The sequence below is a fragment of the Impatiens glandulifera genome, chromosome 2, assembly GCF_907164915.1.
Source record: "Impatiens glandulifera chromosome 2, dImpGla2.1, whole genome shotgun sequence".
Taxonomy (NCBI): Eukaryota; Viridiplantae; Streptophyta; class Magnoliopsida; order Ericales; family Balsaminaceae; genus Impatiens; species Impatiens glandulifera.
In genome coordinates, this window is record NC_061863.1 from 34227131 (window position 1) to 34250416 (window position 23286).

The following is a 23286-nucleotide window of genomic DNA, read 5'->3' on the forward strand; positions in this document are numbered from 1 at the left end:
AGGTACCACTACCCGACCTTCATCTCATGACCTCACACTTTCAAATGTTCGTCAAACCAACCATTAATTCTAACATCACACTCGACAAACCACCCACCACCCAACCTCCATCTCGTGACCTCATACTTTCAAATGTTCGTTAAACCAACCACTAATTTCGACCTCACACTCAAAAAACCACCCACCACCCGACCTCCATCTTGTGACCTCACACTTTTAAATACTCGCCAAACCAACCACTAATTCCAACCTCACACTCGACAAACCACCACAACCCGTCCTCCATCTCGTGACCTCACACTTTCAAATGCTCGCCAAACCAACCACTAATTTCGACATATCACTCGACAAACCACCACCACTCGACCTCCATCTCGTGACCTCACATTTTCAAATGCTCGCCAAACCAACCACTAATTCCAACCTCACACTCGACAAACCACCCACCACCCAACGTCCATTTCATCACCTCACACTTCCAAATGCTCGTCATACCAACCACTAATTCCGACATCACACTTTTAAATACCTATCATTTGTTTAAAATTTGCGTCACTGTAATACATATATTATAGTCAAGAATACATTCTATTAAGCATAAAATGTGAACACTTAAACCGCTAGCCCAACTATGATTGTTGAAATAATTTTATTATTTTGTGTATGTATATATATTTTGTATTTAATATTTATTATCAATTAGTTAATTTTTATATTAACATAAAAATTATTTATACTCATAAAGAAAATATTATATATATATATACGATAAGAGAAAAACTATATGATAAAAGATAAAATGTATTTATATAAAATTAATGATGAAATATAATATAATATATATAAGTTAACAAATAAAAATTATAAAGGTAGGTGCATTTATAACAAAAACAAATTATTTATATATATATATATATAATTAAAATAAATATAAAAATTATGAAGGTATATGACTTTATAACAAAAAAAAATGTTTATATCTTGAATTAATATTACCATATATATAAATATATATGGTAATGAAATCAATATATATATATATATATATAATGATGCTTAATTTTTAAAGTGTTCGGATTGCCGGGTCGAGAACTATGGTTAATTTGGATATATATGTGAGAGTAATGAATACTTGGGTCGGATTATGGGTTGACCCGCCCATAAACTTAAAACAGTTTAAAATAAAAAATGCTATATGTATATTTCGAACTCGCAACATAACAAAACAAATACAACCCTTTAACCAATTAGACTAATAACACTTTATATTTTAAATACAACACCAAATTAGATGAACGCGAGACATTTTAATAATATAAGTTCAATTTTTTAACTAACTAATCTATATATATAATGATACTTAATTTTTAAAGTGTCTGTATTGCCGGGTCGAGAGCTGTGGTTAATTTGGATATATATGTAAGAATAAATGGATACTTAGGTCGGATTGTGGGTTGACCCGCCCATAAACTTAAAATGTTTTAAAATAAAATTAAACATGTTATATGTATGTTTCGAACACGCAACCTAACAAACCAAATATAACCTTTTAACCAACTAGACTAATAAAACTTTATATTTTAAATTTAACACCAAATTAGATAAACGCGGGATATTTTAACAATATAAGTTCAACTTTTTAACTAACTAATATATATATATATATAATATATATATATAATGATGCTTACTTTTTAAAGTGTCTGGATTGCCGGGTCGAGAGCTGTGGTTATTTTGAATATATATGTGAGAGTAAATGGATATTTGGATCGGATTGTGGATTAACCCGACCATACACTTAAAACGGTTTAAAATAAAATTGAAAATGCTATATGTATGTTTTGAACTCGCAACCTAACAAAACAAATACAACCCTTTAACCAACTAGGCTAATAACACTTTATATTTTAAGTTTAACATCAAACTAGATGAACGCGGGATATTTTAACAATATGAGTTCAACTTTTTAACTAACTAATCTATATATATATAATGATGCTTAATTTTTAATGTGTCCGGATTGCCAGGTTGAGAGCTGTGATTAATTTGAATATATATGTGAGAGTAATTAGATACTTGAGTTGGATTATGGGTTGACCAGCCCATAAACTTAAAACAGTTTAAAATAAAATTAAAAATGATATATGTATGTTTCGAACTCGGAACCTATCAAAACAAATACAACAATTTAACCAACTAGGATAATAAAAATTTATATTTTAAGTTTAACACCAAATTAGATGAACGTGGGACATTTTAACAATATAAGTTCAACTTTTTAACTAACTAATCTATATATATATAATGATGCTTAATTTTTAAAGTGTCCGAATTGTCGAGAGTTGTGGTTAATTTGGATGAATATGTGAAAGTAAATGGATATATACTTGGGTCGGATTGTAGGTTGACCCGCCCATAAACTTAAACGGTTTAAAATAAAATTAAATATGCTATATGTATGTTTCGAACTCGCAACTTAACAAAACAAATATAACCCTTTAACCAATTAGGTTAATATCACTTTATATTTAAATTCAACACTAAATTAGATGAACGGGGGACATTTTAACAATATAAGTTCACCTTTTCAACTAACTAAAATATATATATATATATATATATATATATATATATATATATATATATATATATATATATATATATATATATATATATATATATATATAATGATGCTTAATTTTTAAAGTGTCCGGATTGTCGGGTCGAAAACTATAGCTGTGGTTAATTTAGATATATATGTGAGAGTAATGGATACTTAGGTCGGATTGTGAGTTGTCCCGCCCATAAACTTAAAAGGATTTAAATTAAATTAAAAATGTTATAACCAACTAGGCTAATAACACTATATATTTTAAATTCAACGCCAAATTAGATGAACGAATGACATTTTAACAATATAAGTTCAGTATATATATATATATATATATATATATATATAATGATGCTTAATTTTTAAAGTGTTCAGATTGCCCGGTCGAGAGTTGTGCTTAATTTGGATATATATGTGAGAGTAAATGAATGTTTGGGTCGGATTGTGGGTTGACCCGCCCATAAACTTAAAACGGTTTAAAATAAAATTTAAAATATTATATGTATGTTTCAAACTCGCAACCTAACAAAAACAAGTAAAACGCTTTAACCAACTAGGCTAATAACACTTTATATTTTAAATTAAACACGTGACATTTTAACAATATAAGTTGGAACTTACAACCTAACAAAACAAGTACAACCCTTTAACCAACTAGGCTAATAACACTTTAAATTTTAAATTTAACACTAAATTTGATAAACGCGATGGTTCATCAATAGTTTTTAATCGGTCATAATTCTCTTTTGACTCTGCGCTATAGATTTCACTATTATTAGTAAACAATATATGAAGAATTCCGTCATATTTATAAAGATAGAGGATATAATTCATATGGATATAGTAAGTCTCGTTTAGACTACTTTAATGATAGTATTTATATTTTCCCTTTCACTTGTAGTATGGGGAAGAAGTGGACTCTAGAGGTCAAACTAATTGAGTTGAGAAATCAAACTTTATTAATTATTATAGAGATCGTTCTGCAATGTGAGAGTAAATGGTTATTTAAGTCGGATTATGGGTTGATCCGTCCATAAACTTAAAACAGTTAAAAATAAAATTAAAAATGTTACAACATTTTTACCGTAATATTTTTTTCAAACGGAGTACATGCTAGTTTAATTAAGAAAGAGATAGTAAGAGAGAGGAGATAGAAAATACATTAATAATGTGGAATTGTGGATTATATACTTTATGATGAGGATTAAGGTGATGCTTTTAATTATATATATATATATATATATATATATATAATTTTTTTGGTCCGCATTCCATACAAATTGTTACTTTACTAGAATTTTTCATTACAATTTGATTGACTATGTAATACATTTAATTTTTATTTAACATAGTTAGAAGTACTACTCACATGGTTGACCATTTAAGTAATTCTAAACCGAAATGGGTTAGGTTTGCAGTAGTGTGAGTGCAAGGGGATTGACTTGGTCATGATTATTTATTATAAATACTGATTTGACATATAAATTACTTTTAAATATTATAAAATGTATACATTTTATAAAGGTATAAAACCCAGCCCACCAACTTGGCCGACCTAGAGCTTAATTTAGGTCCCTCAAAACATAATTAACATCAAACCTGATTTTCCTAACACTTTCTCTTTATAAAATCAGAATTAAAATATGAAAAGAGAAAGGAAGAAAATAAAAGCATTTAACATAAATGACTGTTAGGTTTTAATTTCTCAATTAAGTCCCTTATATTTTCTAGAGACAAAGATATCAATTCATTTAAATTTTTTTCATATGAAACCAAATATTTTATAAAGATTAATGAAAAAGAAAATTGAACAAAGAAAATGTGTCCGGAAAAATAAGTTTACAATCTTTGAACTTCTTTGAATGAATTTTAATTAGCAATTACTCATGATTCACTGATTTTTAAGCCATTTACGTAACATAATGATGAATTTGATTAACTTGAAAACAAAATAACTTATTATTTTTAGCTGTGCACAACCCTTCTAATTCCACTTGCAAACAAGATCGGACTGACTGATGAATGATAATTTGTGAATGTGATTTTTTTTTAATAATTACAATTGTTGATGATTTTATTTTGGAGTGACAACAAAGTTTGATCAATGGTTACTTATAATTTAAATTATTGATGTATTGTAGCATATTGTTTGTGCACATTTTTCATTGAATGAGTATTATCACTTGACACATAATTACGCTTGTTTTCATCTCTACCCTTAAAATGGACAAAGATAAATAATTACATTTTGAAGATATAATAGTCAATAATTATCTTGTCATTAAGTGAAAGATGCGGTGATTAAGTAATATAATATTATTTTGTCTAATGACTTTTTTCTAAACTTTTCTTGATTTGTTTTATCATTTTTGAGATATATATGGTTTGACCCAAAATGAACTTGTAATCAATTGTGTTTTTTTTTCTTGTAATTGAGATTTCTTTCCAAACTTTATGTTACCAAGCCATTATCTTCTCGATGGCGTGTCGAACAAAATAAAATTATTTTTTCAAAATTAGAAGAAGTGCGCAATTCAAACAAAAACTATTAAAAAAAAAAAAATCATTTTAACACCTCAAAGTTGAAGCACCCAAAGTCAGTGCCAACAAAAATTATTGTCTTTATGTAACAAATGAGTTCATCATCTTCTGTCATTATAAAATATATAGATGGAACTAAACACTAGACGACACTTCTTATTAAAATTTTATTATTGACTCAATTCAAATAATAAGTTATTAAAAAACCAGTAAATTAAATTGGCAACAATTCCTTGTCAAACGACATCTCCTTACAATATTTAATTCACACTTCCTAGAAACTCATCGCCAACTTACCCAACACCCTAATGACATTCAAGACTCTCTATAAAATATATCAGATTTTAACAGGAAATAAGTAATTAAATAAGATAGGAGTAGGAACACATTAAAAATTATACCAAATAAAATTATATATTTGAAACATTAATTATAGTTCAGTAGTAAACATTACGTATACGTCTCACGCCCGTTTTAAATAAAATATATATAATGTGAGGATATCAAAATATAAACAAAGTCGAAATACGTACTGTGAATCGAATTTATTAAAAGTATTTTTTCCAAAATTTGGACCAGAATGGCATAGTCATGGGACCCTCTGAAATTAAGGCTTCTTGTATTGTATAATTTAGAAATTGGAAGATTGCGAGGGGGCTTGTTCAAAGTCTTGCATGGCTGACAAAATGATTTCACATTTGAAAAGTATGATTTGTCATATTATATATATTAAACATATCTCATGTCATTGTTATAATTAGTCAATGATTTATTTTGAATTTAGTAGCGTTGTCTCAACAATATTGTTTACAATAATTCCTCATTTTGTCTACACATGGGACCACTGGAGGACACAAACAAAATTATTTATAATAATTAATATATATTCACTCAATCATTTCACATTTATTTTATCTTTTTCTAAAGTTCAATGAATATATAAACAGTCTGTTTCCATATCTCTATATTTTTTTCTTGTGAGTGTTCAAACAATATTCATGTTGTCTGACTTTTTATTTTGTTTTGTTAGGTCCTACACAAAAGAATTAGGCAAATCAAGAAGTTATTAACTTTCTTCTTTCCATACAAGTTTGAATTTAAGATGTTCAAACTATGTAAAAGAAATAAAGTATTTGTGTAATATATTGATAGGCTCACAAGTTTAATATCCAAACAAATTATCAATAATTCAATTGTTATTCGAGATTCGCAATTGTGTCGCTATCATCAAATGAGCTCGAAACTTTGAATTGTATTATTTTGATTCAAACTATCAAAATTTTAATAATTTAAAGTTTTTCCTAAATGGACAAACCGTCCGTTATCTTAGTTTAACGTATTATTTTAGTTTTTTCTAATTAATTTGTCACGTTTTTAAATTTTTGGACAAAGTTTGGAGATTACAACTGAGTTTTTGTAAAACACATGTTCAAGTCTGAAATCATAGACACCACATTTACACACAACTTAATTTATAATCTCACTTAGACTCGTTTTTATTTATTTATTTAGAAAAAAACATTAAAATGATGGATAGATAAAACTTGGCGATCACATGATCGATGATACCTCGATTCCATTGCTCATTGGTTAGAAGGTTGAATTGTTAGAAGGTTTGGATATTAAAAGTGAAGGAAATATGTCATTTAATTTAATGTGCAATGACTAAACCTGGATAGGACAATTAATGGTAATAATTTAATCCGATTATGTTAGGAGTCGTAGTGCTTTGTTAGAAGCCAACTACAATTAATGAGGTTAAACCCATAGCTATTATAATTGAGTACTATGAGGTCACACACTTAGAGTTGGCAGAATATATTTATGGGAATGAAATCCAATTATTAATAATATATTAGATATTATTAATAAATAGAAATAATATTTTATTTATGAAATAAAATAATTAACCATGGAAAATTGATTATGAAAACATGATAGAAATAATATTTTATTTATGAAATAAAATAATTAACCATGGTAAATTGATTATAGAAACATGATATATCAAATTAATTATGAATATAATGATTCGAAATATATTTTATTTAGGAAATAAAACGTTTATCATGAATATTAATTGCAAAACGGAGGAATGCCAAAAGATGGTCTTTTGGTTTCTTTTGCCCTAACTCTCTAATTTAACATCTTAAAATAGGGATCTGGAAGAGAGAGAAGCGGTGATTGAAAAACTCATTTTTCCCCATAGGCAATCAAATTGCTTCTGTTGTTCTTTCGTCCTAGCAGTCGAAGTCAACTGAATCTTGACGAGCTCGTGTGGACCAACTAGAGGAGCAACACGTGGGACTTTAATCCTTTATACTACAAGATATACCGAATTCACGCATCAAAGGTATCACCTTTTTGATGATACTTTTAATCGTTAAATGCATGAACATCCTGAATATATGTTAAGATAGGATCTTATTTTCCGCAACATACATCTAATGAATGTCAACAATGGTATCAGAGCAAGGTTTTAGCATAAACCGACTGAATAAATTAATCGTTAATTTTGATGTAATAGTTTTCTGAAGATCTTGTTAGTCTTCTAGTTTGCTAGAAAATTTTACATGAACAAACGTAAAATTAAAATAAATATTGTAAGATTAGATAATATAAATATTTGAATAAAATAAATATGATTTATGTTACTATTTCTTAAAAGTTAAGAAATATTAAAGATTTAAATAAATGTGATTTATGTTATTATTTCTTAAGAGTTAAGAAATATTAAAGATTAAAATAAATATGATTTATTTAATACATTTTTTTTGGGCAATTGTTTTACAATTTATTTTATAATTAGATTATAATATATAATTTTAATTCAATTTATGAAATTTAAGTTCAAGGATGGAGATCTACGAAAGATTTTTTTTTCTAATAAAAGACAACAAAACATTAGTTCCTAAAGAATATTTGGTCAATGTCTTTCCGTGTCATAGTCCATGCAGTTTATGGTTTTTTTGGTTGAATGGATTTCACAAAAGCCATGGTGTACTTTCTCAAACATATACTCATAAGGGTGAATCTATACGAGGATTCATAAACCTTGATACGGTTGTACCCAACAAGAGACCAAAAGAAAGTTTTGGATCTTGAGGCATGGAGATAATTGTAACATTGGATGTGAATTATCAACCAAGAATTATAAAGGAATGTTATAATTAGTAAATTGTTACTTACCTTAAACACACAAGTCCTAAAGCAATACAAAAGTACGTTGGGCTTGTATGTGATGGGATTTTGGAATCATTTTATTCATAAGTAACAATTATAACTTGGATAAAATGCGCAATCGTATATATTAAATTGTTTACTCATATATATTTATAATTTTTTTATTGACTAATTTGCATATATATCACATAATGTAGATAATGGCAAACGATAATTTTATGTTTTCTCTACGCTCAATTGTTGAGAAAAACAAGCTCAATGGAACGAACTTCCTTGATTGGGAAAAGAATCTGAGAATCATTCTCAGGTGTGAGGGACGTGAGGACACCCTTGCAACCCCTATCCCGATGGTGACAGAAACCTCATCTGATGAGGAGAAGGCAAACACAATTCGGTTGAAAAATGAAGCATTTCCTGTCACTTGCATAATGCTTGCCGCAATGGAACCTGAATTGCAAAAGAGGTTTTTGAATTGTGATGCCTATACCATCATAAGTGAACTGAAAACATATGTTTCAAGATCAGAAAAGGATAGAACGATATGAGACTCACAAGGCTATACTTGATAGCAAGCTTGTGAAGGGAAAACCTGTGAGTCCTCATGTAATTAGTCTTACTGGACTATTCAAGAGGATGAAAAATTTGGGGACCCCATATGACCAAGAGTTGGCCACTGATATTGTTCTTAGATCCTTACATGATGGTTTTGCACCATTCAGAATGCACTACCATATGAATGTTCTAAAGCATGATTTTAATGAGCTCCATAACTTGCTTAAAAATGCTGAAGGCAATATGATTAATAACAAGAGGAAGGAAGTTCTGAATGTCAACAATGGTAGGGGTTTTAAGAAGGTGGCCAAGAAAAGGAATAATAACCAAGGGAAAGACAAACAAGTTGTTATACCCAATGGTGGTGGGAAGCTAAAAGTAGCCTCTGATCATGATTGCTTTTTCTATAAAGCCAAGAGACATTGGAAATGAAACAGTCCCAAGTACCTGGAAGAAAAGAAGAATGAGATTGTGAGTTCCGATATCTATGTTATTGAAATTATGACAACCAATGTTCTAACATTAAATGATAGTCCCCCTTGGGTATTTGATACTCCATGTGGTGTTCACCTTATTTCAAATGTGTAGGGACTAAGAAATAGAAGACATGTGAAGAAAGGGGAGATAGACCTGCGTGTTGGAAATGGAGCAAATGTTGTTGCGCTTGTCGTAGGAGTTTATAGTCTACCTTTACCTTCTGGTTTAGTATTTGAACTGAATAATTGTTATTATGTTCCTTTCATTACTAAGAACCTTATTTCGGTGTTTGTATTACATTCTGATAGTTTTGAATTTAATATTAAAAATGGGAGTTTTTCTGTTTTTAAGAATGATATTTTCTATGTGACTGCTCAAATGAGTAAAGGGATCTTCATTTTGGATCTCAAATAAGAATTATATAACATAAATAACAAAAGACGAAAGTTAAATATTCGAGTGAAGCCTACCTATGACATTGTCGATTGGGTCACATCGGTGTTAATCGCATGAAGAAGCTCCATAAAGATGGACTTCTTAAATATATGAATTATGAATCCATTGTTGCATGTGAATCGTGTCTTTTGGGAAAAATGACAAGGTCACATTTCAAAGGAAAGTTTGAAAGGGCTACTGAACTACTGGGCATAAAACATAATGATGTATGTGGACCGATGAGCACAGAAGATAGAGGTGGCTATAGATACTTCATCACATTTATTGATGACATGAGTAGATATAGATATGTTTACCTCATGTCACATAAATCGGAGTTCTTTGAAAAATTCAAATAATTTCAAAATGAAGTAGAGACTCAATGTGACAAGAAAATAAAAGCACTTCGATCTAATCGTGGTGGTGAGTATTTGAGCCACAAATTTGACCATCATTTAAAAAACTTGTGCATTGTAACACAGTTGTCAACCCCCGGAACACCACAGCTTAATGGTGTGTATGAAAGGAGAAACATGACTTTGTTAGACATGGTTCGATCAATGATGAATTTTGTTAATCTTCCGGTATCCTTCTAGGGATATGCCGTCAAAAACTGTAGACAAAACTCGGAAAAATTCCAAAGCTATCTTTTTTGAAAATATGGGGATGCGAAACTTATGTAAAACGTTTACAAACAGATAAACTTGCCCCAAAATCAAATAAATGTTACTTTATAGGATATCGAAAAGGGTGTTTTGGATATTACTTCTACTATCCAAATGAGTAAAAGGTTTTTGTTGCAAGGGATAGTGTCTTTTTGGAAATAGAGTTTCTTTCCAACAAGTCAAGTGGGAGAAATATTCATCTTGAAACAGTTCAAGATGATGAACAACAACAAACTCAACAACAAGATGATTATGATAATATCGATGATGATATGATTACTTTTGATAGCCTAGGGCCTCAGATCATCCAAGAACCAGAACAAGAGGATCTGCAAATTGTTGTGGATCACATTCCGGATTTAGTTGTTGAACAAGTTGAACCCAATCGTAGATCGGAAAGGCCAAAGGTTATGTCAAAACGTTACAATGATTTAATCTTAAAGGTAAGTCTTGATGTTCTTATGTTAAAACATAACGAGCCTTTTACCTATAATAAAACATTGATGGGTCCAGGCTCCAATAAATGGCTTGAAGCCATGAGGTCCTAAATGGATTCGATGTTTGAAAATCAAGTATTGGACTTGATAGATTTGCCAAAAGGGGTTAAACCCATAGGAAGCAAATGAATTTTCAAACTTAAAAATGACAAAAATGGAAATGTATCTATTTATAAGACAAGATTAGTTGCTAAAGGATTTAGACAAATTCATGGTATTGACTATGATAAGACATTTTCACCAGTTTTTATGATTAGATCCATTAGGATAATCTTAGCTATTGTTGCACATTATAACTATGAGATATGACAAATGGATGTCAAAACAACTTTTCTAAATGATTTTTTAGAAGAGGATGTGTACATGACACAACCTGAAGGTTTTGAAGATCCAAAACATGTTGGGAAGATATGAAAGCTTAAGAAGTGTTTTTATTGACTTAAGCAAGCATCCAGGAGTTGTAACTTTCGATTTGATGAAAAGATCAAAGAATTTGAATTCATTAGATGCGAAGAAGATCCCTGTGTTTATAAGAAGTTCAGTGGGAGTAAAGTAGCATTCTTAGTTCTGTATGTGGATGACATACTACTTATTGGAAATGACATTCTGATTCTAGTGTCCATTAAAGAATGGCTGAAGAAATGTTTTCTCAATGAAAGACTTAGGAATTGCTGAGTACATACTTGTAATCAAGATCTATAGAGATAGATATAAAAGGCTACTTGGATTAAGTCAAGGAACTTATATTGATAAGATTCTTGAAAGATTCAAGATACAAGATTCTTATAAGGGGTTTTTACCCATTCAATATGGTGTATATCATAGCAAGACGCAATGTCCTAATATACATGGTGAGCTTGAGAAAATGACCAAGATTCCATATGCTTCTGCTATAGGATCTATCATGTATGCCATGATATGTACACGTCTAGATGTTGCATATGTTTTGAGCATGTGTAGTAAATACCAATCAAATCCTGGATAAGTACACTGGAGTGCAGCTAAGAATATCCTAAAGTACTTAAGAAGGACCTAAGATGATTTCTTAGTATATGGGGCAGATGAGAAATTAATTGTGCAAGGCTATACTGATGCGAGCTTTTAGACTGACCGGGATGGCTTTGAGTCACAATCAGGTTATGTCTTTATCCTTAATGGAGGAGCTGTGAGCTGGAAGAGCTCTAAGAAGGATACAGTAGCAAATTTTACAATAGAAGCTGAGTACATTGCTTCTAGTGAAGTAGCAAAGGAGGCCGTTTGGATAAGGAAGTTCCTTGATGAACTCAGTGTTGTTCATAGCATTTCAAGGTTTATTGACATCTATTGTGACAATAATGGTGCCATAGCCCAAGCAAAGGAACCGAGTTCGAGCTCCAAATCTAGACACGTTATGAGGAAATATCACCTTATTCGCCACATCATCAATATGGGTGATATTAGGATGTGTAAGGTGAATACTAGTAACAAAATTGAAGATCCATTGACTAAACCTATGTCTAGACCTAAGCATGTAAGTCACACTAAGGCTAAAGGTCTCAAGCACATTGGAGAATGGCTTTGATTTTTCTTTTATACTAATTGAGCTTTTATAAGTGTTTGACACTATGTTAGATAAAATTGACCGGTCAAATAAAGAACTTAACTTAAATAAACTTATTGTCCAGGAACAGTCAAGAACTATAACCGGTCAGAATATCAAACCGGCCAGAAGAAGCAAATGAACAAACCTAAAGTTATCAGGTTGAATATCAAACTAGCCAGAAGAAGCAAATGAACAAACCTGAAGTTATCAGGTTGAATATCAAACCGGCTAGAAGAAGCAAATGAACAAACCTGAAGTTATTAGGTTGAATATCAAACCGGTAGACTTAATGAACCGAAATGAAGTGAAGACTACTTAGAGAAAGAAGTCAAGAATATCGAACTAAGTACAACTTACAAATCGGTGCAAACAGATACTTTGTGTATTTGCAGAAGATAACATCAAAGGATCAGACTGTGACATTGCCATATCCATACAAGTCTGATGATACTCTGCAGGCTGCAGAAGATTGCCTGAAGAGATCTTTCTACTCTGGGATAAGTCAGAGGAGCAACCTTTCAGGTGCAGACAACTGTCCAACCGATAGTTGCTATATTAAGTAAAAGACAAACTTAGCCGGTTTAACCTATGCCTTGGAAACCAGAACCGCATTTAATGCAAGGTTGAACCTCTACTCAACCAATCAGACTCAAGGATGACCCTGAAGGTATCCATTGAAGAAATGTGACCGTTGGCATATTTCATCTATAAAAGGAGCTAAAGAGGCAAAGCATACAAGATACAAAAAACAAAGATACAAGACAAGATAAATTAAGTGTGTTTATCTCTCTACAAGATTGAGAGCTTAAGTGTGATTACAATTTCGGTGAGAATTGTACGAGTGTTTATCGAGCAGCAAATAAGTCTCGATCGGATATTGTGTTTGTGTATTCCTTAGTGAATATCCTTCTCGCGGTTTCGAGAAGAAGGGGTGACGTAGGAGTTTTATCTCCAAATATCCATAAAAACCTGTCTTGTTCTTTACTTTCTGCCGGCTCTACGTTCTAACCGACTCATACTAACCGACTTGCACCGTTCTAACCGATTCACTATACCTTAAAACGACCTACTAATCTCTAAACCGACATTATCCAGATTCTATCTTTATTCATCATGTGTGTATGTTCTTCAACCTGAAACAAACCACTTCCGCACTTGAACTCGGTTCAAGGGTTTGTGACAGTTTGTGTAGTATTGAAACCCGATGTTAATCTCTAACCGGATTAAACACCAACCGTTGAAAGTACTAACCGTCCAAACCCCGGTTCCCCAGCCGCGACCTAGATCCTAACACACTAGTTCTATTGACTTAATAATTTTATGATATATGATATTTAATTATTATTTATATATTGTTCTAATAAATATTGAATAGTATGTCCAAATAATTCATTATTAACAAATGAGATCACCTTAAGTGTTCTGGTGAATGAAACCTCATTAAGCGATATGAAGTTTTGAATTATTAAAATTATATAGTTCGAAATCATCAAATGGACATAGATGATTTTATGTGTAACTATATTATAAGTTGACTGATAGTGCCAGGTTTCATGGGCTATAGGGACATGGAGGTGTCTAGTCATTTACATATATGTGTATGGAGGATACATATAAGACTGACCGGCTTAAGAATATTCAAAATTTGTAGAATTTTAAGCAAAACCATATTTAGTAGATTCCTTAGATATGAGAACAGTTGTTGGGATTGCTAAAAATAGAGTGGGAGCGATAGTAATACAAGACTGGAGAAGTACTCCTACTTTGTGTATAACACATGATACATTGGAAAGGAATGGTGTCTCGGCCACTTGAAGGGTAAGAACTGAAAATGCTTGGCCATACTCAGATAAATTACTTGAATCATCCGTTTAATTGATAGTTCAAACTCGAAGTTCAAGAAACATATTTGATAAAGGATATGAATGTCACCATATCATCAAATAAGACATTAAGAGATAAAGTATCTTATATTGCACACTTGTTTAAGGACAAGTGGGAGATTGAAGGAAATAAGTCCTTTAATTTACTATGAAATGACTAAACCTGGATAGGACAATTAACGGTAATAATTTAATCCAATTATGTTAGGAGTCGCAGAGCTTTGCTAGAAGCCAACTACGATTAATGCGGTTAAACCCATAACTATTATAATTGGGTCCTATGAGGTCACACACTTAGAGTTGGAAGAATATATTTATGGGAATGAAATCCAATTATTAATAATATATTAGATATTATTAATAATTTGAAACAATATTTTATTTATGAAATTAAATAATTAATCATGGAAAAGTAATTTTGGAAACATGATAGAAATAATATTTTATTTATGAAATAAAATAATTAACCATGGTAAATTGATTATGGAAACATGATATATCAAATTAATTATGAATATAATGATTTGAAATATATTTTATTTAAGAAATAAAACGTTTATCATGAATATTAATTGCAAAACGGAGGAATGCCAAAAGATGGTCTTTTGGTTTCTTTTGCCCTGACTTTCTAATTTAATAGCTTAAAATAGGGACATGGGAAAGAGAGAAGCGGTGATTGAAAAACTCATTAGGCATTTAGATTGATTCTGTTGTTCTTTCGTCCTAGCAGTCAAAGTGAACTGAATCTTGACGAGCTCGTGTGGACCAATTAGAGGAGCAACACGTGAGACTCTCATCCTTTATACTACAAGATATACCGAATTCACGCATCAAAGGTATCACCTTTTCGATAATGATTTTAATCGCTAAATGCATGAACACCCTGAATAGATGTTAAGATATGATCTTGTTTTTCGCAACATACATCTAATGAATGTGTTAGGGTCTAAAATCAAGGCCTCGGTCCTAGAATAAATTCCAGCAACCTTTCTCGGCACCCGGTCTCGGTCCTAGTGTGCACATGGGCCAGATTTCTGTTTTGATGTTTTATTATTTGTTTTGTTTTCCTTTTCTACTTTACAAACCGAATTCTGTTATTTTCTAGTTATTGTTGTAACCGAATATTTTGGGGCAAGACATCACCTATATAAGGCTGATCTTTCTTCCCCAAGGACCCATGAATAGAATAATGAAGATATGAACTTCTGCCATATTCATCTATTATTATTATTTACTATGGACTGTTTGGTATAGACCAACAGTATTTCTCCTCGCACCCTTGATTCTTCTATTCCCTCCCCCCAAATTCTCTATTAAAACCCTTCCGCTGCCCTTTGATTGTAAAATTTCACCAGTCTTATAGATCAAGAACGTGATTCTTGAACCCAAAACACACCTTACGAAACAAGTCGTAACATTCTTGGTATCAGAGCAAGACGATTCTCAAATGAAAGAAACCAGATAGCAGCAAAGATGGATGATCTTAAGATCCTACTCGAAGGGCTGACCCATCAATATGCCTCCATGAATGCTGCCCTGCAACAAAATATGACCGAACAGGCTGCCTTGCACAATGCCTTTCAGCAAAATATGGATAGAAGGTATGCTGCTGGAAAAAGCTTGACAGCCATTGAAAAATGTGCGTTTAATAATGGCCAAAATCCTCGCACCCGACCCTATAATATTGTTTCTTGCTACCTTCCTCCAACCCGGCTCACAAATATTGATATTCCTGAATTTGATGGGACTGATTTGGAGGGCTGGATCTTATTTGCCGAGAAAATATTTAGGGAGAGCAAGACGAATGATGTAACAAAGCTGGACATTGTACGCACTCACTTTTCAAAAGAGGCAAGAACGTGGCATGAATCATATTTGCGGAATCGCAACCATATGGAAGAATTGACGTGGCATAAATTCAAGAAAGATCTTTTGCTGCGATTCGGTCGCAGGCCCTTGTACAGCGCCAAACCGCCGCTGCTGCCCACGCCTTGCATTATTAACACGGTCTGGCCGAGCACAAACCGGACAACCGATCCCAAGGAAGACCGGCGCTATACTTGCAATGATAATTGGGAGCCCAATCATAGGTGCAAATCCAGATTGTTCATGGCCCCACCTAATCATCAAGAAGTCCAAGAAAGCGTTCAAGAACCCGTCCAAGAATCAGATTTTTATGACCCACCTTTGGTGCTTGAGACAAGGGATGAACGTGTCATTATCTTGCACACTTTCTCGGTCCAGCAAAGTGCCCCTCGGTCGCGGGTCAACATAATACAAGGCAGCCAGCTAGAAAAGGCCTTGGAAAATCATAATGTTGCTGCCACGGTACAAATAATCAGTAAGAACGAATGCCAAAGTGTTTCACTTATTTTGGAAGACGCTCCTAAAAATTTCCAAAAAATAATCAAAGGGCTCACCCAGCAACCCAACAACCGAACACCAGCCAGGAAGGTAGTCGGAAGACATGGCTATGTTGTTGCGCATGTGTTGCTGGTCTGGATAAAGGACTGGGCTTGGTTATTTGAAGACATTCTAGAGTATGCCCGGAAGAAAGATGGCCCTTTTGTTGCACTTGGCGTGCTGGGCCGAAGGAAGGACTGGTCGTGGAGCAGGAAGACCGAAGACTTCTAAGAAATGCGGTCCTAAGACTCCGACACTTGCTGGATTTGCTGAAGTCCGACCGAATTCTTTGAAATATTCAGCATGCGCATTAGAGGCTCGGTAGACTCGGCAGACCACGGTCTTTTTCGTCAAGGGCGACGAATTTCGAAGGGGGAGATAATGTTAGGGTCTAAAATCAAGGCCTCGGTCCTAGAATAAATTCCAGCAACCTTTCTCGGCACCCGGTCTCGGTCCTAGTGTGCACATGGGCCAGATTTCTGTTTTGATGTTTTATTATTTGTTTTGTTTTCCTTTTCTACTTTACAAACCGAATTCTGTTATTTTCTAGTTATTGTTGTAACCGAATATTTTGGGGCAAGACATCACCTATATAAGGCTGATCTTTCTTCCCCAAGGACCCATGAATAGAATAATGAAGATATGAACTTCTGCCATAATCATCTATTATTATTATTTACTATGGACTGTTTGGTATAGACCAACAATATTTCTCTTCGCACCCTTGATTCTTCTATTCCCTCCCCCCAAATTCTCTATTAAAACCCTTCCGCTGCCCTTTGATTGTAGAATTTCACCGGTCTTATAGATCAAGAACGTGATTCTTAAACCCAAAACACACCTTACGAAACAAGTCGTAACAGAATGTCAACAAAAAGATCTTTGTCTCGCTTCATCTGTGATACGTGGTAGGATTAACTTTTAACTCTAGCCAATGTGTTGACTGGTGACGCCAATGTCTAATCAGGACATGGTTGTCAAGACATTATAAAACAATGTACGATGATTTGTGTCATCCTTCGGACGAATAAAAATGGTGTATTATTCTCAAGCTATAATGGTCTAAAGACAACTCTGTGAGATAGACAAAATGTTTTCACTAATCTACGGATTGATGCACACATTGTATTGATCTCAAAATTTTATGGTCCGAAGACCAGCTATGCGAGATAACCGAAGAGTTTTGCGTCCTTGTGCCGATAGACGTCTTACACATACATTAATTTCATACTACTATGGTCCATAGACAACCTATGTGAAATAGTTAAGGGGATTTTCATCATCTTTCTAATCGAGTGGAAAACAAAATACATTAATCGTACACCAATATAGTCTATAAAGACATAACTACTTCATGCCTCGGTGTGGCGTTTATTTGTAAAGACATTTTTTTATTGGTTGTTGGTGTAAAAATCTCACAAAGGCCCAGAAGTAGGGAATATGGAGGGTATAATCCTAAGGAGACTGTCTCAGACTGTTTTGGAATTTTTAAATTTTCGGGCCGTGACCACTTTTTTCTTCACAAAAATATTTTTTATCATTTTTTCGGGTTTCTCTTTTTGTTTAAAGACTACGATGCTTCATTTATTTAGAAAATTCCCTTAGTGAATGACTTGAATTTTTTCCTCTTTTTCTTTGTTTTTTTAGAAAATTAATCTAGTGCACGACTTAGAGTTCTCTCTTATTTTTATTTTATTTTTTTTTTTCATTTTGAAGACTTTGACGCTTCATTTATTTTGGAAAATACCTCTAATGCATGACTAAAGAGTTTTTTTTTTCATTTTTGAAAAATGCCTCTAGAACTTGTCTTTGTTTTGTTATTCAATTTTTCTTTCTTTTTATTGGTGAAAATTCCCTTAGAACTTGTCTAGGATTTTTACTTTATTTTTACTTTTATTTTTGCAAGTTAAGGCGTGCCGTGATATCTCTCATTTTAGAACGAATCTCGGATAAAAAATGTTTGGAATCTAAATTCATCCCCTGATGATTTATAATATATCTGGATATGATAGAACGGATTAATCGATCTAAACAACAAAAACCCAAATTTAAATTTAAAAAATCAAAAAAACGAGTTTGTTGTTTTTGGATTAATTCGATCGAATCACAACCCAGAAAGCTTTGCAACATGATTGTAATGATGTTGAGAAATTATTTAGATCATGTTTGATCCATCCAGATCATGTTTGATCAAAATAAAAATTTTCAAATAAAAATAAACATTTTAATTTCTTGAATTAGTAAAAAAAAGCAGCGAGTGTTTTTATTTTTGTATCAATCAAGTATATGTGTTATAATAAAGCTATTCGATATCTCATTTTGGCTTTAAAACAACCTTAAAATCAAAACACGATTTTCGATCACAAATTGTTTTGAACAAATTAATCATCATTTAAGTCTATTCATATCTTGAGATGATAATCAACGTGTTTATGGGAGATTTGTGAAGCTACCCAAACTCTTAGATCAAAGAATTATAGCTAAAAATATGAATCATTGTGTTCTTGAGAACCGATACTTGTTAGCCTAGGACTAAGAAATCCAACCGAGGATTCTCTGTCAGGACCGAGATTAAGGACCAACAAAAATAAGGTAAGACCAAGACTTAGGACCGATGTTCTTGAGTTAGGATTGAGGAATCCGACCGAGGATTCTCACTTAGTGTTAGGATCGGGATCTCCCTTGGAGGATCGGGGTTCCGGTTTCGAAGGGTTGACCGTTTACAACAACACAACACACGCACTGATTAGTGATAGTCCGATTAGAGACTACAACCGTTCACAATACTACGCAAATTGTCACAGACTCTTTAACTGAGTTTAAGGGCGGAAATGTCTATTTCAGTTTGAAGCAACACACACGATTTGGGTTTGATGAGATTAACAAGGAATCAGTTAAATAGAATATATGGACAGGTTTGGTTAAGGATTATGTTTAGGTTGGTAATAGTTCGGTTTTAGAGTAAATAAGCCGAAAATAAAAGAAAAAACACGAGACAAGATTTTATATGGATGTTCGGAGCAAACTCTCTTACGTCACCCCTTCTTCTCAGATTATGAAAAGGATTTCCACTAACTTTTAATGTTACAACACTAACAACTGTCGGACGAGCCTAACTCACTATTCGTCGGTTACACCACTTCACTCTAATGTAATACAAATAACTCAATATGATAACAATGCTTTCGGTAAATGAAACAATTATTTAGGATCGCGCATGAGATTTCTTTCTCTCTCTTAATATTTTAGAACCGTATTTAATGAAGACCCTTCGTCTTCCTTTTATAGTAAATAATATCCTAACGGTCATCTTCTTCTCTCTCCGTAGGATTGGTCAGTTTGAAACCACGCCGGTTCAGAGATGTTGCGTGCACGTTTCATCTTTCTGACACTTGGCAAGCATGCATATACTGGTCAGGTATTGATTAAGAACCTTCTTGCTAGCCGGCCTGGTTGAGATGTTGAAGCCGGTTCCTCTTGATCATGACTTGATCATCTGGAGCCGGATTACTTTGGTATATTCTCCAGCCGGTTTATGCGGTCTCAAGCCGGTGGCTTTGTCTATTCCTGCACATGAAAGTTGAGATTAATTTAGTTATCTGCCCGTTTAAAATTAACTTACTTAACTTTTTTAACAATTTCTCCCTTTTTGATTATTTAGAATAAATATTCAAAAATTGTAGTGTATGTCCGCTTTAAAAATTAACTTACTTAATTTTTCTAACAATTTCCCTTTTTGATTATTAAGAATAAATATTCAAAAATTGTAGTGTATGGCCGCTTTAAAAATGAACTTACTTAATTTCTAACAATTTCTCCCTTTTTGATTATTTAGAATAAATATTCAAAATTTGTAATGTGTGGCCGGTTTTGAAAAATGTGTTTAATAATTTCTCCCTTTTTGATGCTTTTCAACGAAAAGTTTCAAAATAAGTTAGTTTTTTCAAAAGATGTTTAGTATACTATAAATTTGAGATTTTAAGAAAAATAACTGAGTTCTGAAACAAAATAGTGATAGGTAACATAAATAAGTTCATAATAAAATAATCTAAAGATTGGATGATCCCCCCTTTTCCTTTTCCTTTCGCTTGGCCTCCTCTTCCCTCCATTCTCTTTCTCTTCTGTCCGCGTCGATACACCATCCGGTAAAAACACTTGATGTACCGGGATTACGTTGGTTAAACCGGAAGACACCGCCCGCTGGTCTAGGTTGTCGGGATGATTGAGCAATTATCGGTCCAAGGCTTGGTGATACGATTGATGACTCAACTGCTTTCTTCTTCCTTGGGTTGAGTTGTGCAACATCTTCTTCTTCTTCTTCTTCTTCATCAAGAGGTTCCTCGAACTGACCAATCGGTTGAGAACCCTCAATACTTCTTTGTTCCACATGTTTCATCAAACTCGCAATCTACTTCATCTTACCATTCTTTCTTGTTGTCATAGAGTGCGGAGCTTGTATTGGCGTGGGTTTCGGTTGAGCGGCTTCTTCGTCCTCAGCGATTTTCTTGGCTAACTTGAAGTCATTGTCTTCTATTTCCTTTCACAACTGTTCCCTGTCTTCCTCTTCGATATGAATTCGGCGAACTGTTTCGGCATCCAATAAGATCTGTTCTTGAGTTCTAACCGCTTGCAGCTTAGTCAGCTCCTCAATCTGGGCTGCCATAGCTTACATCATCTCGAGTAGCGGTGTAGTTGCCATTTCAACTGATCTGTCAACCGTTGTCTTGATGGATGCTTGAACCGTTTCAACTATTTCAGCGTGTATGGATGCCCGAACTGTTTCGACTAGGTCGGCTTTCATGGATGAGATTCTGGCGTCCGTGGCTGTGCTAAATTCGTTAAGTGAGGAGGTGATGGTGTCGGTAATGATCCCCTTTATCTACTCAAATCCTAGATTTTGATCAGCCTGAGATGAAGATTTGTCTCGCTTATCATTTTTTTCAATTTCTTGCGGCTGAGGTCCCTCTTGCCCGTTCCCTGCCGACTTGGAAGATTCACCGATTCTAAAGATCGGTCTATTTTGATACTCTTCGGGATGTATAAGAAGTGGTTTGCATCGTTCTTTTCATTCTGTCTCTAGCCGGTTAACATTTTTGACGAGGTCATCATGTACTTTTTGGAACCGCTTGAACATTATCGATTCCATGTGATTTAGTTCTTCTCCCTCTGCTTTCATCAAGGCGTCGGATACCGCTCTCAACTTAGCGTATTCATCAATCACCTCCGTTTTAAGGTAGGCTGCTTGCATGACTTTAGTGCTGGCAATTTGGAGAGCTTCCTATTCTAACCGCAAAAGTTTCGTCCAATATTCATTTCCTCTGAAGTCGGGGATCATGTCGGAGAGCTTTGTTTCATTTCTGAGTTTGACCCATAGGTGAAACGGGCCGGCTATTTCTTCGGCTTCCCCAAGCATATCATGGATGAACTGTTTGAACATTGCTTCTTCTTCTTCCTTTGAAATAGGAACCTCAGCGTCGGGTGTGATTTCAGGTTGTCTGGGGCCGGTTATATTTCTTTTTTGAGTCGATGTCTTCTTGCACCGGAGGGTCTTCGATCATTACCTCTTTTCCTTTGGAAACCTGAGATGAACTTTCAGGTGTGATAGATGGATTGGATGGCCCATCTTGGGCCAATTGAGAGTTTGATCCGGTTGGAACAGATTTGTCTCCAACTGAGCCGGATGGTTGCCTTTCTTCGTTGTTTCCCTCCCGCGCCGGAGGAATGATATTTTCAGAGTTGGCCGCTTCTTCGGCCAGGTTAACTGTAGTCTGACCGGTTGCTCCAACATGATCAATGTTCTGGAGAATACTTGTCACATCGTCTTCAGTTTCATGATTGACATTTTGCACCACGTTCTCTATTACCTCCGATGTTCTCAGTCTGATATCGTCGATTACATCGTCAATATTTTTAGTCGGAGACTTAGAGCTTTGAGAGTGAGTACTAACCTCTGTAACCGGAGTCTCCTTTAACTTGGACAGTATGTCTTGACTCCCCGAGGATTCGGTTTGCCTTGATAGAACTGCTTCGGCCAAGTTTGTCTCTTTTTCTGGAGGAGGAGACGAGTGGATCGAAGTCGGACGGACTGTGTTTAGTGGGGTTGGTTGAAGTAGCTGATCAGACGGCTTGGGTGATTTTCCCGAAGATAAGGTTTTCTCGGAATCTGCCGATTTCTTACTGCTTTTCTTTGCTGACTTCTTTACTCTCCCCTTTTTCTACGGAACCTCGGTTTGTTTATCATTTCCCTTTGGATCGGCATCTTTGGAGCTCTCACCAACCGGTGCAGCCGGTCCGGCTTCCTTTGTTTCTTTGGCCCTTGTAGCTCTCGGCTTGGCCGGCTTAACCGTTCTCTTACTCATATGTTCAGAAGTTAATATGTTGGAGGAGGAAAGTGGTGCACCTTCGCTGATTTCGACGTGAAGAAAACGTAGAATCTTCCCAATCTGCATGGCCTAGG